The 14,121-nt window shown below is 36.9% G+C and overlaps 1 long non-coding RNA gene across 1 annotated transcript in view; it reads right to left on the bottom strand.

The window, feature by feature from the left end:
* Positions 1-9,757: 9,757 nt before the first annotated feature.
* LOC123632181 overlaps positions 9,758-14,121 on the bottom strand; it is a 191,686-nt gene continuing 187,322 nt past the window's right edge. The window contains exon 3 of the long non-coding RNA XR_006733284.1: positions 9,758-9,867. This is a non-coding gene — a long non-coding RNA (uncharacterized LOC123632181). The remainder of the gene's footprint in view (positions 9,868-14,121) is intronic.

The raw sequence follows: 14,121 nt of genomic DNA on the forward strand, positions 1-14,121 counted from the left end.
GGGGAAATAATTATCAATCCAGTGTGCATTTATGCTTAGAAATGTTTAGTCAATTGTAAATGAGTTGCCAGGGTGTTAGATTATAACACTCCCGGAATTAGAGAATGATTCATATGAACTCCTGTGCTTCAAAAATAAACACATTAGCATGAAGTAGAATTACAGGACTATCTAGTAATTGACTTGTGTGCAACATATTTTTACAGAACCACATAATAATAATGACAATAATAATAAATATTTGTATAATACTTTATTGTGTTAAAAATCTCTTTAATGTACTTTACCATTACCTTATTGAAACCCTGTGAAGTACATATTCACCATAAATTACTAGAGAAGAACCTGAAGTTCAGAGACACTAGATAACTTCCTTAAGGTAGCACAGCTTGAAAATGGAAGAGCCTGAAGTTGACCCAAAAATTCTTGTATCAAAATCTGTCGTTCATTCACTACATAATACTGCCACCTAAAGTAAAGTATTTTTTTAAGCCAAAAGGGATGCAAATCACATGACTCAATAACTAAGCAACCAACACACTACAAAGCATGAGACTGTATGCTACTCATTGTGCTGCCCAGATGAAGGCCTATTCTCCATTTCCAAAGGCTTTGCTGCCCTTCAGGAATTCTTTCAGAGTCAGCAGCAGTGTGAGGCATGAGGTCAACTACAGAGCAGGTGGTCACTGACAGCAAGCATTAATGCAACAGATAAGAAAGCTACTACAAGCTGGATCCAAAGCATGGTGAAGCTGGAGTCCCTGCATCAGAGTCTGTAGCGAGGCCCCAGACCATGATAAGCCAACAGCAGGAGTAATATGAACGCTTAGAGAGCACTTTAAAAATAAATAATGCAAAAACCCATGAATTAATCTCATTATGCCCTGTACTTGCTGTGGCTTTTCACTTAAAAAAAAAAAAAAAAAAGGAAACAAAAATAGCACACGTTCTGTCTTGTCCTCACTCCATGAACACAGACAAGTTTGATTAACCACTCTGTCTTCCTTTCATATCCCTTTTCTGTAAATATGGAAATACTGATTCCTACCCTATAAAATTGTTGAGACTATTTAAAAATAGAAAGCGTGTAAAGCACTTAGAACTGTAGCTGGCAAGAAAAAAGTCTCAATGAATGTTAGCTGATGTTGTTTTTTATCCTTATTACTGAGAACCAAAACTATGCAGCCCAATATCTGTATTAACATGATTTTACTCCTCCAAGAAACTCTTATCCAAGGAGATGAAAGTACAAATAACTCTAGTTTTTGTTTGTTTGTTTCAGGAACTTCCACCAAATCCATACTTCCAAACTTTCAACTAGCCTTCATTACCTCCTTTCTCAGGACAATAGTTCACTCACCTAGGCTTATCAAGAGACTACTTACCCTTCCACATCCACTCAGAATCCTTGCCTCACTGCGTCCACCGATTCCGTACTATTGTGTCACCAACGCTGCTCAATACAATTAAGGTCTCTGCATTGAAAGACCTATCTTAAGCCAGACCCCCCCAAACTTTGTGAATACCCTGACTTTCCCTTCTCCCCTCAGAAAGTTTACTAAGACTTCAATAAAATGTTGATCTCCCATACTAAGTTAAGAATAAATGCAGTTTTCTTTATTTTGGTGGTATTTTTGGTGAGTGGTAGTTGATATTATTATTATTATCAAATGTAACTTTCAACTTTATAGCCCCACGTTTTCCAAATTATTGCCCGAGAGGCCCTGGGACATTGCAGGGAGCTTATAGTGAACAGCAGAATATGTTAGATTTTTTTAGGAAAACACAATTCTTGACATCTGTCAGACACTGCATGACTTTTTTAACATTAGATGGCTATGTCCCTTTCAAAACATATCTTTGTGAAAATGGATTTTTTAATGGTTGCTGGAATTAAATTAAGTACTGCATGAAGGTCAGTATCAAAAGAAAAATGAGGGTGACAGTGATACCAAAATTTGAGAAATTGTGAAGTGTTCAGCAGGCACACACTTCCCAGTGGTAAGTAATTATGGCTATTTCAAAATGAAAAAAAATGTTGTTTTTTCTTTTAATTTACATTTATTATTGAAATGTCTACCAAGTTGTTAGGACTTAATAGTTATTAAGTTGTTTAGAAATAACTACTTAACAATGGAACTCTTCACTTTTTATTTTGGTCTAAGGAACTGTAGGAAAAAACCACCAAGACACTAAGGGCACTGGGAACAAAGGAAGTTTAGAAACTTCATCTCTAACTTATTCTGTACACAAATTGTGATTTGTATAGAACATAAAGACTCCTTAACTTCAGGGAAAAATTACCCTTGTGGCTTTATCCATCCTTCAACTCTACCAGTCTTTCTGTGGGCTTCTCCCTTCCTTTGCATGTCCTCGTGTGAACTTCTGGATGACCAGAAGTTCTATTGTATTAATACTTTAGTGAAAGTTCCCATTTTTATTATGAGGGAGATTTTCTTATCTTGTCCCTGCTGCTATAACAAAATACCTTAGACTGGATGATTTACAAAGGACAGAAATTTATTTCTCATGGTTCTGGGGACTGAGAAATCCAAGATCAAGGTGCTGGTAGGTTCAGTGTCTGGTGAACATCTGGTCTCTGCTTCTAAGACAGCAACTGAACGCTGTGTCCTCACATGGTAGAAGAGATGGAAGGAATGAACCCATCTCTTCAAGCTCTTTTATAGGGTCTTGTCATCTTTTGAAGGCCCCTACCTCTTGATACTGTTGCATGGGGGATTAAGTTTCAACACAAATTTTGTAGGTAACATAAACATTCAAACCATAGCAGAGATTAAATTTATTTATACTAAAGATGAAATTGCCTCTCTCTGCTAATTTAATTCATTCATTCAACAAATATTTATTGAATGCCTGATACATACCAGGGACTGTTCTAGGACGGAAGATAAACTGGTTAGAAAATTTATTACATTAATAGTTCTAATGCCCTGGAAGCTAATTTATAATTAGCTACATATTTCCAAGTATAAATTGATACTGGAATAATAAGTATTTTTAAAGTAGGTGATGAATCCAAGTTGATAGCAGAATTTTCAGGAGAGAACATGGAGACACATCACCTATTATGCCCACATTAAATTTAGACCAGGACTGGGGCTGGTTATAAAACCTTCAAATGTGTTTTGCCAGCTTTGAGAGAAGCAAACACATGAATGACTGGTTTTATTGTGTCCCACTTTGCTGCTTCACTTCATGTCCATTTCACGAGTTTCATCAAAATGATCCATTTCTTTCACAGAATCTAAGATCAGTTCCGGATCATCCAGCCCTTCTACCTGGACCTTAATAGCCTGTCCCGCTAAGCCTACCTAATACTTTCCATGATAGCTCATTTTTTTTCTAAGAGCCGCCTGGATACAAGTTCAAATTATCTTTAATATTACAACGTTCTAAATTATATTCTGAATTTTGCTTTTTCCACACAAAAATTTAGAAAATATATATTTTTAAAAATTTATGGAGAACTGCATTTTACCAATTAATAACAGTCTAATAAAGATGTAAGTAAATTAAATGCCCTGCATGGAGGTTCCCAATTACTCTGTCTATATTCTACTTTCCTTATAACAAATTCAGACAAATAGAGAAGAGTCTCCAAAATGATGTTTCAGTTACTCCTTGCCCTTATAAAAAAAAAAAGAAGAAAAAAACCATTCCAGACCAAATACAAAGTCAGTAACTTTTAAGGTTCACCTTTCTTTCTCACCTCAATAAGAGAATGACATAGCAGCAAGAAAGAGAGTTGCCAAACTAGCAACCCCTTGTGACAAATAAATGATTCCTTTGTTTTCTCAGGGGAACCATGGAATGGAAAATTTCACCAAATGGAGCAATTTTAAGTCCTAAGAACAAGTATCTCCTAATTTAAGGCAGGAAGAATGCAATATGAAATTCTGCCTGAATGGAGGCCTAGAATCTTTAAGGACAAATTTGCAAAACCAGATATTTGATTTGAACTTCTGTCTCCTTGCTTAGCAACATGCCCTGCAAGCAGCAAATGCAGAGATGCTGCAAGAAAAGGCTTGGATGATAACAAGCCTGCTTTTCCCAATTTTTTCAATATGTTCAAGTCCTGAAGGCTTACCTTAAAAACCATTAATGTTAAAAAATTAATAATAATATGCACTCAGGATTGACCTCTGATGATACATATATCCTACTAATTGAGGGAAAAAATTAGAAGCAGTTTTTCTCCTGAACATTCAGAAACAAAAATGGTATTTGCTTGAAATCCTAGGAATCTTTCCAGAATGAAAGATTCAATGATTTAACCCTCTTCTGACCAGCAGAAACAGTAATGAGAACTCAGCGCTCCCTATGGTATAGTGCACACATCTGGTATTTCATTCCTACACACGACTACAGTAAAGGGAAAGCTTTAAAACTGGCTTTAAACTTCTGGGCATATATCCAGAATAATTGAAAACAGGGATTCAAACAAATATTTGCACAACTATGTTCATAGCAGCATTATTCAAAATAGCCAAAAAGTAGAAACAACACAAATGTCCATCGATGAATAAATAAACAAAATGTGACATATGCATACAATGGAATATTATTCAGCCATGAAAAGGAATGAAGTTCTGACACCTGCTACAACATGGAGGAAACTTGAGGGTATTATGCTAAGTAAAATAAGCTAGATACAAAGGACAAATATTATATAACTGCATTTATATGAGGTATCTAGAATAGGGAAAATTTTTAGAGACAGAAAGTAGAATAGAGGTTATCAGGGATTGGAAGGAGGAGGAAACTGGGAGTTAATGTTTAACGGGCACAGTTTCAGTTTGGGATGGTGAAAATGTTCTGGAGATGGATAGTGGTTATGGTTATATGATATTATGGATGTATTTCATGCCACAGAATTGTGCACTTAAAAATGATTAAAATGGCAAACTTCATGCTATGTATATTTACCTCAATAATTTTTTTATTTAGTGCTCCATGACTTCAGAGATATCATTTACAGGCAATTTATTGATCCAAAGTGAAGTGAGATAGTTGAATGGTATTAAAGATTTGTTGTAATTTGTTGATGCTAGAAGTGTTTTTTTGTCTTTTGTATGGTGTCTTTTTTGCATTCATAGATCATACTCAACACTCTTTCTTGTACACTGCTTAGTTCAGGCCTTAATCATTTCTCACCTGCTCTATCACAAAAATCTCTAACAGGTTTCTCTAATTCCATTCTTTATTATAATCTCTACAAAACCACAAGTTTGATCTTCTTATACCTTAACTCTAATCCCTCCCTTAGTCATCTTCTATGGCCCCTTTAACCCACCGATTAACAAATACTTTAGGACAGTATATAATTCTCCCCAAATACTTAGTCTATCACTTAACCACTAGTGCCAGCCTCCTACTTGTTGCAACTCTGTTCCTGCAAGGCTGGACCACTTGTTGCCCTGCGTTCTCCATTTATATCATTTCTTCTAGGCACCCCTTAGGGTGGCATCAGACTGACTGAGAGAGCCTGAAACAGCCATCCCCACAAGAACATGTCCCTACCACTTGGCCCTGAGAGGTTTGTTCCTGACCAAAGTCCCTCTTCCTGTGAAAATGTTAGAAGAGCACTACCACAACATGGGCCATGACTTACTCTTTTTACATTTCCATTGCAGTCCAGCTCCTCCGTTGCTTGCTCCCTTCAGATATAACATCATCAGTCAGATTTCAGTCATGTGTTTCTCTCCCTTGGGAGTTATTCTTCTCTCTCCTTCCAATTCACGAGGTGTTAATTTCCAGTTCCACTTTTTAATGGCAACTGTACTCATGCATACAAGTTAGCTCACAGTCACTTACCCAATGCAACATACTAGCCCATGCAATCTTTAATAAGTTCTTTTATATGAATTCTCCTAGAGTGTTAGGTTTATGGACACTGCCAGGTGATTTATTTCCCCATTCCTAGTACCTCTAGGAATAGCTGAAATGCAAAATTTTGCTTGCCTCAATGTGATATTGAGAAATTTGTTATCAGAAAAATATATCTATCTATATAAATATATCTATATATCTATATCTACCTATCTATCTATAGAGAGTGAGTTTATTGATTACTATATAGGCATTGAGAATCATTAGATTCTTTAAAATCTAAACTTTATTGCAACCAATACCAGTTTGGTTACTCAATCATTTTATTAAGCACCTACTAGGCATTGCTCTAGATTTAGAGGCACTAGAAATAATTATAAACAGTTTCCTACTCTCAAGTATCCCGTGATAGTAGAAGAGCTAGAGATATACAGAAAAACATTCAATTCAATGTTTTAATTCACAAAGTACTAGGTGGGGTGAGGACTGGTGAACAAAAATCTAGTCTGGAAATTTATGAAAGTTTTCTCAAAGATCTTGATGCAAAACCTGGATCTTCAAGAATAAATAGTGGTATAACATAAAGAATTATATTTAAACCTAGTATTAATAATAAAGAACTCTAATAATTTGTGTAGAAACATTTAACCTATCATCCAGACTTACTCTCTGCTTAGGGATCTTATAGCTGTATAGGTATGAAAGAGGACTCCAACCACATTTTCTCTATTTTCAACTAACTAATCTTTCGAGGTCTCATGACATTTTTTCAGCTCAGCTCTCTGTAGCCAACAGTGAGGATGGGAAAGTAAGAGTGTTCATTTCCAGTATATAAAATCTAAATAATTTAGGACTCACATGTTTGGCTAGGAGGCACCATAAAATTTGACCACAGTCTATTTGGAAGGAACAAGACAATATCCTGGAAAAGATAATAACAAAAACCTCTCCTTCTGCTCATTTTCAATAAGGGGATTTTCATGATGATGGGAAGGGACAGCCATTGGAATAAAACTGAGGCAGCATTCTGATGAAATCTTCATGACTGCTTCTTGGTCTGTATCAGGCTTATATATGACCTTTGCTGACACGTAGGACATGTGGAACATCATGTGGCTACTATAATCTTCACATAGAATCTACTTAACAATTTCCTGTGACTTTTTTTATATTCTTTTAAGTTACCCCGGAGCTGCCAAGAGTCACAACCATCAAAAATTTGGAGGTAGTTATTAGTTGCCATAACAAGCAGAAATCAGTTAGTCAAGGAGATGAAAAGGTGAGGGCATTTCTGGAAAAGCAAAGACACAGAGGTATGAAATCACGTAGCCAGCCACACACCGCTTCCCAGGTGCTAGTTGTAGAGATAATGCAACTGGAAGTAGGTAGGGGATGATGTAGGGTCTTTTATTCCACAGTAAGAAAACTGACAATGTAGACAGTTAAGTGACATTGAAGGTTTTAAGCAAGGTAATGAACATCCTCTTTGTGTCTAAAAAGTTTAGTTTCTTACTTGTTTAGAAAATGGAGTTGAGGCTGGGCGCAGTGCCTCATGCCTGTAATCCTAGCACTCTGGGAGGCCGAGGCAGGAGGATCGCTCAAGGGCAGGAGTTTGAGACCAGCGTAAGCAAGAGAGACCCGTCTCTACTAAAAATAGAAAGAAATTATATGGACAACTAAAAATATATATAGAAAAAATTAGCCAGGCATGGTGGTGCATGCTTGTAATCCCAGCTACTCGGGAGCCTGAGGCAGTAGGATTCCTTGAGCCCAGGAGTTTGAGGTTGCTGTGAGCTAGGCTGAAGCCACGGCACTCTAGCCTGGGCAACAGAGTGAGACTCTGTCTCAAAAAAAAAAGAAAAGAAAAGAAAAGTAAATAGAGTTGAGGGGAAATAAAGTCTGGATGTCCAGAAACCACTTAGAAAAGTATTACAGGAATTCAAATTAACTAGAACAGAGGTAATAGAAACAGAGAGAGAGAGATGTATTTGAAAAACACTTGGAGATTGATTAGATGCAGTTGGTGAGGGAGAAGGAGGTCTCAACAATTGCTCCAAAGTTTTCAGTTAGAAGTAGGTAACACCTAATGGTATTAGGTGAATGGTATTATCACCAGTTGAAATAAAGATTGGAAATGACTATTTTATAGAGAAAAATATTAATAGAGAGTTCTGTTTGGACTATGCTGAGTTTGAAGGGCATATAAGGCATAGATAGAGCTGAGGTGTTGAGTGAAGAATCTATACACAAGAAAGAGATTTATCAGGAACAAGTGCATATGCAGTACTCAAAACCATGAGGGCGATGAGATGAGCTTAGGAGAGCACATAGATGGCGAGGAGATAATGGTGGAAAATAGAAATTTCACACCTAGAAGACAAATACAAAAGGGATTAAAGGTCCAGAAGAGAAAGAGAGCACACTACAGTAATAGAATTCAAGTTTTGAAACTGATTGTTTGAAGAAAGCAAGATTAGCAGGAACAAATTCAACAGAGAAGCCCAATAGTATGTAGACTGAAAGTGCTCTTTGGCAATTAGGATGTCATTGCTGATTTTACAAAGAACAATTCCATAAAATGGCGGAGGCAGAGGGCAATTTACAATGGGAAGGGAGAGAATGGAGATAATTCTTTTTCTGCCAGTGTATGAGAACTTTGGGTTTTGTTGCTTCTGAATTCAGCATCCCACCACGCTAAAGTCTCCAATGCAAGGGCTCAATCTTAAAGATACTTTTGCTGTTGTTGTCTCCCTTCTTCTTGTTTCTATGTTAACTCTCTAAACCTCCAGTTACCTGGACTGTAAATTCTGTACATACCCTCTTCTGGGAGGCAGCAAAGAACATAAAATCTTTCATCTGCCTATTAATACCTTATCTCTATGGAAGACACTTCCACACCAAGAGTCTGTTGGATTTTGCTAGAGAAAATAGAACTCAATCTCTTTCATAGTTATTCATCATCTTATTTTCCTTCTTTCTTGCTTTTGTTGTCATTCAGGAAAAGGGAGAAATAGAGACAGAGAGATGGAGATAGAGATAGAGATAGAGAGAGATAGAGATGAGACAGATAGAGATGAGAGAATGAGAGGGAGAGAGAGAGAGAGAGAGAGAGAGAGAAACAGTGCTTCCACCAGCTCTCTAGTCACTAAGCACCATAACTGTAGGGGCTATGAATATGTTCCTAACCAACTGAGAAGTGCTCAGTAATGAGTAAATGAATGAAAAAAATCACATCTCTGTATCAGTCTTGTTACATATATTTTCATGTTTCTTTCCTTGTCTAGACTATAAAATCTTGGAAAGCAGGAGCTGCCTTATGTTTTGCAGCATTTTCGTGCCTTATGTTGCACTCGACTGTGAACTAGGTAAAGAATTTTTTTCTGTGATTGAATAAATTCACACAGTACTATGCAAAACAGAAGAGGGAATATTCAACACCGTGAGATATATACCCAAAGAATAAAAAAATATTTTCTGCCCTTAAAATTGGAATTTAATTGAAAAAAATTAAGTTAACATACATGAAAAAGTTTGGAGAGAATTTTAACACTGTCTGATTCTGGCCATAAAACTGTTCATGGAGATTAAAGATCCATGTGCCTTGGAATTGGCAAGAAAAGTTCAGTTGAAGAGATAAAACTTGATTTGACCTTTTGAGAAGGGGCTGGCTTTTGCAGTAAGTGGAGGGAGTTTAAATTCAATACCTGACTTGCTAGTGCCAAATTGTAAGAGAAGGAAGGGATCCCAGGGTGGATTGGACAGGGACGAGATTGGCAATGAGAACGAGAAGGAAAGCTCTTCTCTGTTGGAGAGGTAGGAAAAGATGACAGACTCTATGAATACATTTCAAGCCCATATTCCTTTCTGTTGAACATGGCGTAGTGAAATATGTTGTACTTACTGTTCACTGGTGTGAAATCCAAGTTCCTCCTCGGGGTGTCATGGTAGAGACAGTGCATCAAACTTGGCAGGGCGCAGTCAAGCATGCGAATGCTGGCGATGAATCTGGGAGGCAGTCTAGGGGAAAGACACAGGAACAGATTTATTTTTCGGTTACATTTATTTCCTCTTGGCTCGTCAATATTGATACAACTGATAAAACACAACAAGCAAAGACAGAAAAGTCTGTCTTCTCTCCAAAGAGAAGAGATGGGATGGAATGTGTCCGAGCAAAAGGTTCTGAGTATTCCAAGTGGAAACACTTGCAATACAGCTAACTCTCGTTTCCTGCAGATGAACAATAACATAATAGCTTTGAAATAACTCTAACAAGAGTAACTGTGTATGAATAAAGGAGTCAATAAAAATCGGTGTTCTTTCCCAAGTATTTTTATTTAAGAATAAAACCCCATTCTGTAATAATAATGTAGAAAAATCTTAACTGTGCTATTTATGGTACCTACATGTATTTATTCTATTTTAAAGGTTCACCTATGAATTTCATTTTGACAGTTAGTAGAATTTTAAGAGACCGTCACTCTCCCAAAAATATTCTTCACAGGGTATTAGCTCGCCATGTCCATTGTATCCAACAAAGAAATTACTGTCACTCATTAACAGTGCTAATGGTGCTTGGCAAATAGTAGATGCTCCATAAATATTTGTTGGATTCAATTCTCAGGAAATTTATTTTCTTTGCAGCTAAACATATAATATAAAATAGCTAATTCCTAGAGAAACATCTTTTTTCCCCAGACCCTCAAATTCCAGAGCTTAGAATTTGTTTTGTTCATTTTGTTTGCAATAATAACAATGAAATACAATCAAAATCATTTATTCTCCTCTGCTGGATTGTAAATCTTGCCTATTTTGTTTGCTGCCTGGTATATAATAGGCTTGCAATAAATATTTGTTAGAAGAATAAACAAACAAAAGCGACCTCTTTGACATCTGCAAGTGTGTATAGCGGGTGGAAAGACAGAGAGAGAAATGTTCTTAGTACTTTGATACATGTATACATTTACCTCCACAAACCAAACCGTACTCATAATTTTTTGTGGAGACCTCTTCTGACTATCCTGCTTTAGAACTGCCAGAAATGAACAGAATTAGAATGTATCTAATTCTAGATATACTGGACACAATTCAGAACTTTCAGGAATTAATTGTATCAACTCATTTCTTTCCATTTGTTGACCATACAAAACTTAGTTTCTACAAAGTTCTGAAGGAATTCCAGATTTAAAACAAAACACAGCAGCAACAAACTAAGCATTAGTTCTGATTTAATAATATTCTTACTCAAGGCAAACTTAAATAAGAGTGGATGTTCTGCTTTATTATATAATATGAATCTTATTCAAGAGCTCCTGAATACATCGATTAGAATGAAATCCACACGTAATAAAAGAGACAGTACTTTTCTAAGTTTTTTTCATCATGATTCTCTTATCTTAAAAACTTTCCTTGGCTCTCTATTATTTGTAGCAGTTTGAAAAATGTTTAAACTTCAGAATAATTCCTTCAGAGAAAAGTATTGCAAAGAAGCAGCAGTATGTAAAACAGATTACATAACAGAATTGCTAAACTGCTAAGCAGTGGAGTGGGGGGGGTGAGGGGGCGGAGGCCTGAAGATTCTAGGAACCCTGCTGTCTGCAGGGAAGTGGGACCCAGAAAGAGCATGGTTGTAAGCACAGGCCTCCATTAAATAGATTGGTCAGTAGACCTAAGCTTCAGAATTCTCACCTGTAAAGTGGAAAATATCCCCTACTTTATGGAATTGTTGTGAGAATTAAATCAGATGATTATTTGAAGTACTTAGTACAAAGCTCAAGATTCAATAAAAGATCACTAAATGGCTTTGTGGCAAAAAATGTTGACACTGTCTCCTCCCCTCGGATCTCTGTTGACCACTTTAATGAGCTTCATATGCACACACACACACACACACACACACACACACACACTTCACTGCAGCCAGGGCTTGCACTTTTGGAGAACCCAGGCAAGAAAGCTGAAGTGCCAGAAATTAATATCACCAATATCTCCAAACCAGCCCATGCCCCATGGCCCTAACTCAAATGACTGGTAAGTGCAGGAGTATTTAAGGCTTTTCTTTAACTTTCTAGTGCCTCTGCAGGATCAAAGTGAAGCCACCTTTGGAACTTAGCCTAAGAAGCAAGCTCTCTTCCTTGGTTTTCCTGGGTGTGTTCCCTTAACGAAACATTTAAACGTGAACCTTCTCAGGTTCTGCCTCTGGGGAATACAATCTAAGTAGGGGTCAGGGTGTGGTTACTAGCATGGCATACAAGGTACAAAATAATAATCCCAGTCTGATTTTCAAACACTTGGACCCAAAACATCTTCTCCTCAGCCTCCCTAATTCAGCTGCAAAGAAGCTATGGGGCTCCCAATACCCCACGAATATTCACGCCTCTTTTCTTTCCATTGCAATTGACTTTTCCTGTAAAAAACACTATCTTCCTTCAGGACCCTATTCAAATATCCCCTCCTCTGCAATACACCCAAAATCCCAGCAGAAATCACTGCCTCCCCTCTTACATTTTATCCACATCTCTTCTACAATACATCATATTAAAACAGTGCACGTATCTGGGAACTCTGAGAACAGTGAGTCCTGTTTACGTTTGCATTTCACACACTTCCCCTCTGGCCATCCTCCTGTCTGCCCTCACCCATGTTTCATATGTGACAAATCCTTTACTTAAACCCTTTGGACAAGATTGCTTTGGAATTTGGAACTTTTCAAAGCTTAGAATGATATTACAGGTCATGTGGTATATCTTGAGGAACATTCTGGGGCAGCACTCTAAAAAAACAAACACATTACACTTTCTTCAGTGAGAGAAATGTGTATTCACACCAAATGGGATAAATAATAAATGCACATAACCTCATAGCCATTCAGGTCAGGTTTTGCCACTAAATGAATTCCGTTTTTTTAGAGCTCTTTGGATTTCAGATTTATGGATAAGAGGTTGTAAGCCTTTAATAGAAGCTCAATATGTGTTTATTGAACTGGGTTCAAGAAAACACCCTCCCATTGTTGTTTTCACTTCATCTTCTTTCTGCTTAAAAAAATTAAAAGCAACTTTTTAAAAAAGCCCCTGGATACAGTTGGGTTTTTTCCTAGAATTCCAAGTAAACTGCCAAAATCATCAGATTTCTTCACCCAATTCCCGGAGAAACAAATTGTGCTGCTTTGCTGCTGTTCTAAGTGCTGGACCTGTGAAGCAAGGTCTTCTGCGGTAGTAAACAAAAATTGCAGAGCCTGAAATACTACTCATTTGACTATGAAATCTAAGTCCAGCAAATCCCTTAAATGTGCCTTTCCCTTGGTTTGCACTTGGCTGATAATTATCTCACAGGCATGAAAACTAAATCCCCAAAAGAGATGGAATCATACTTGATCACTGGAAGCATCTTAGAGGACATCTAATTCAATCCCTTCACTTTACAGATGATGAAAACAAGGCTCAGAGAGGTTAATTGATTTTCCTGAGTTCATACAGTAGGTTAGCAGCAAAGCTGAAACTAGAATCCAGGTCTCTGGGGTGAGTCCTCTTTTCTCCACACCATATTGCCTCAATAGAATAGGAGTTCTTTCGACTCTGACCCTTTAAGTCCTGCTATGCCAAAGGCTAACTTATCCTATTCTATTCTCCACATAACAGCATAACATGCATGGTGTGCTTCTTGAGTTCTGCATACCACGTCTGTCATTTGAAAATAGTAATCATAGTAGCTTCGCCTTTACTGAGCCTATATAATATGTCAAGGTCTGCACTCAGGGCCTAATAAAAAGAAGGTATAAATGGAAGATACTATTGCTATAGGTAATTATGGATCTAACAGCATTTATTAAAGGCTTAATAAAATTATTTTTGAAAATATTCTTAGATTTTTTTAAAAAATTATACTTACAGTGAAACAAACTGCATTAGGCTCATTAATCAAATTCTTAATAGGAAAGTCCCTTATGAACACTTTATTGAAATACTGTCACACATTTAAATGCTACACACATTTTGTTTGGCCCCGTGCTATCACTTAAATAGGGATTTTGAATTAAATTCTAATTATGGAATTCGACTGTGAAAATATGAGTTCAAGGAAATAACTGTTATACGTGCATATGCCATAAAATGTCAACATGATTTTAAATATTACTGCCTTATCTAAAAAATTGCAAATGCTCCCCCAGCATCAGGTAGCATTCAACTTCACATACTTCAGAAAGAGGTAGTCCTTTTTTTAGCTGAGTTTTATTCATGGAAACATTGAATTCCAGGAGGGATAAAAAGAACTTTG

Source organism: Lemur catta, chromosome 2 (genome assembly GCF_020740605.2).
Source record: "Lemur catta isolate mLemCat1 chromosome 2, mLemCat1.pri, whole genome shotgun sequence".
Taxonomy (NCBI): Eukaryota; Metazoa; Chordata; class Mammalia; order Primates; family Lemuridae; genus Lemur; species Lemur catta.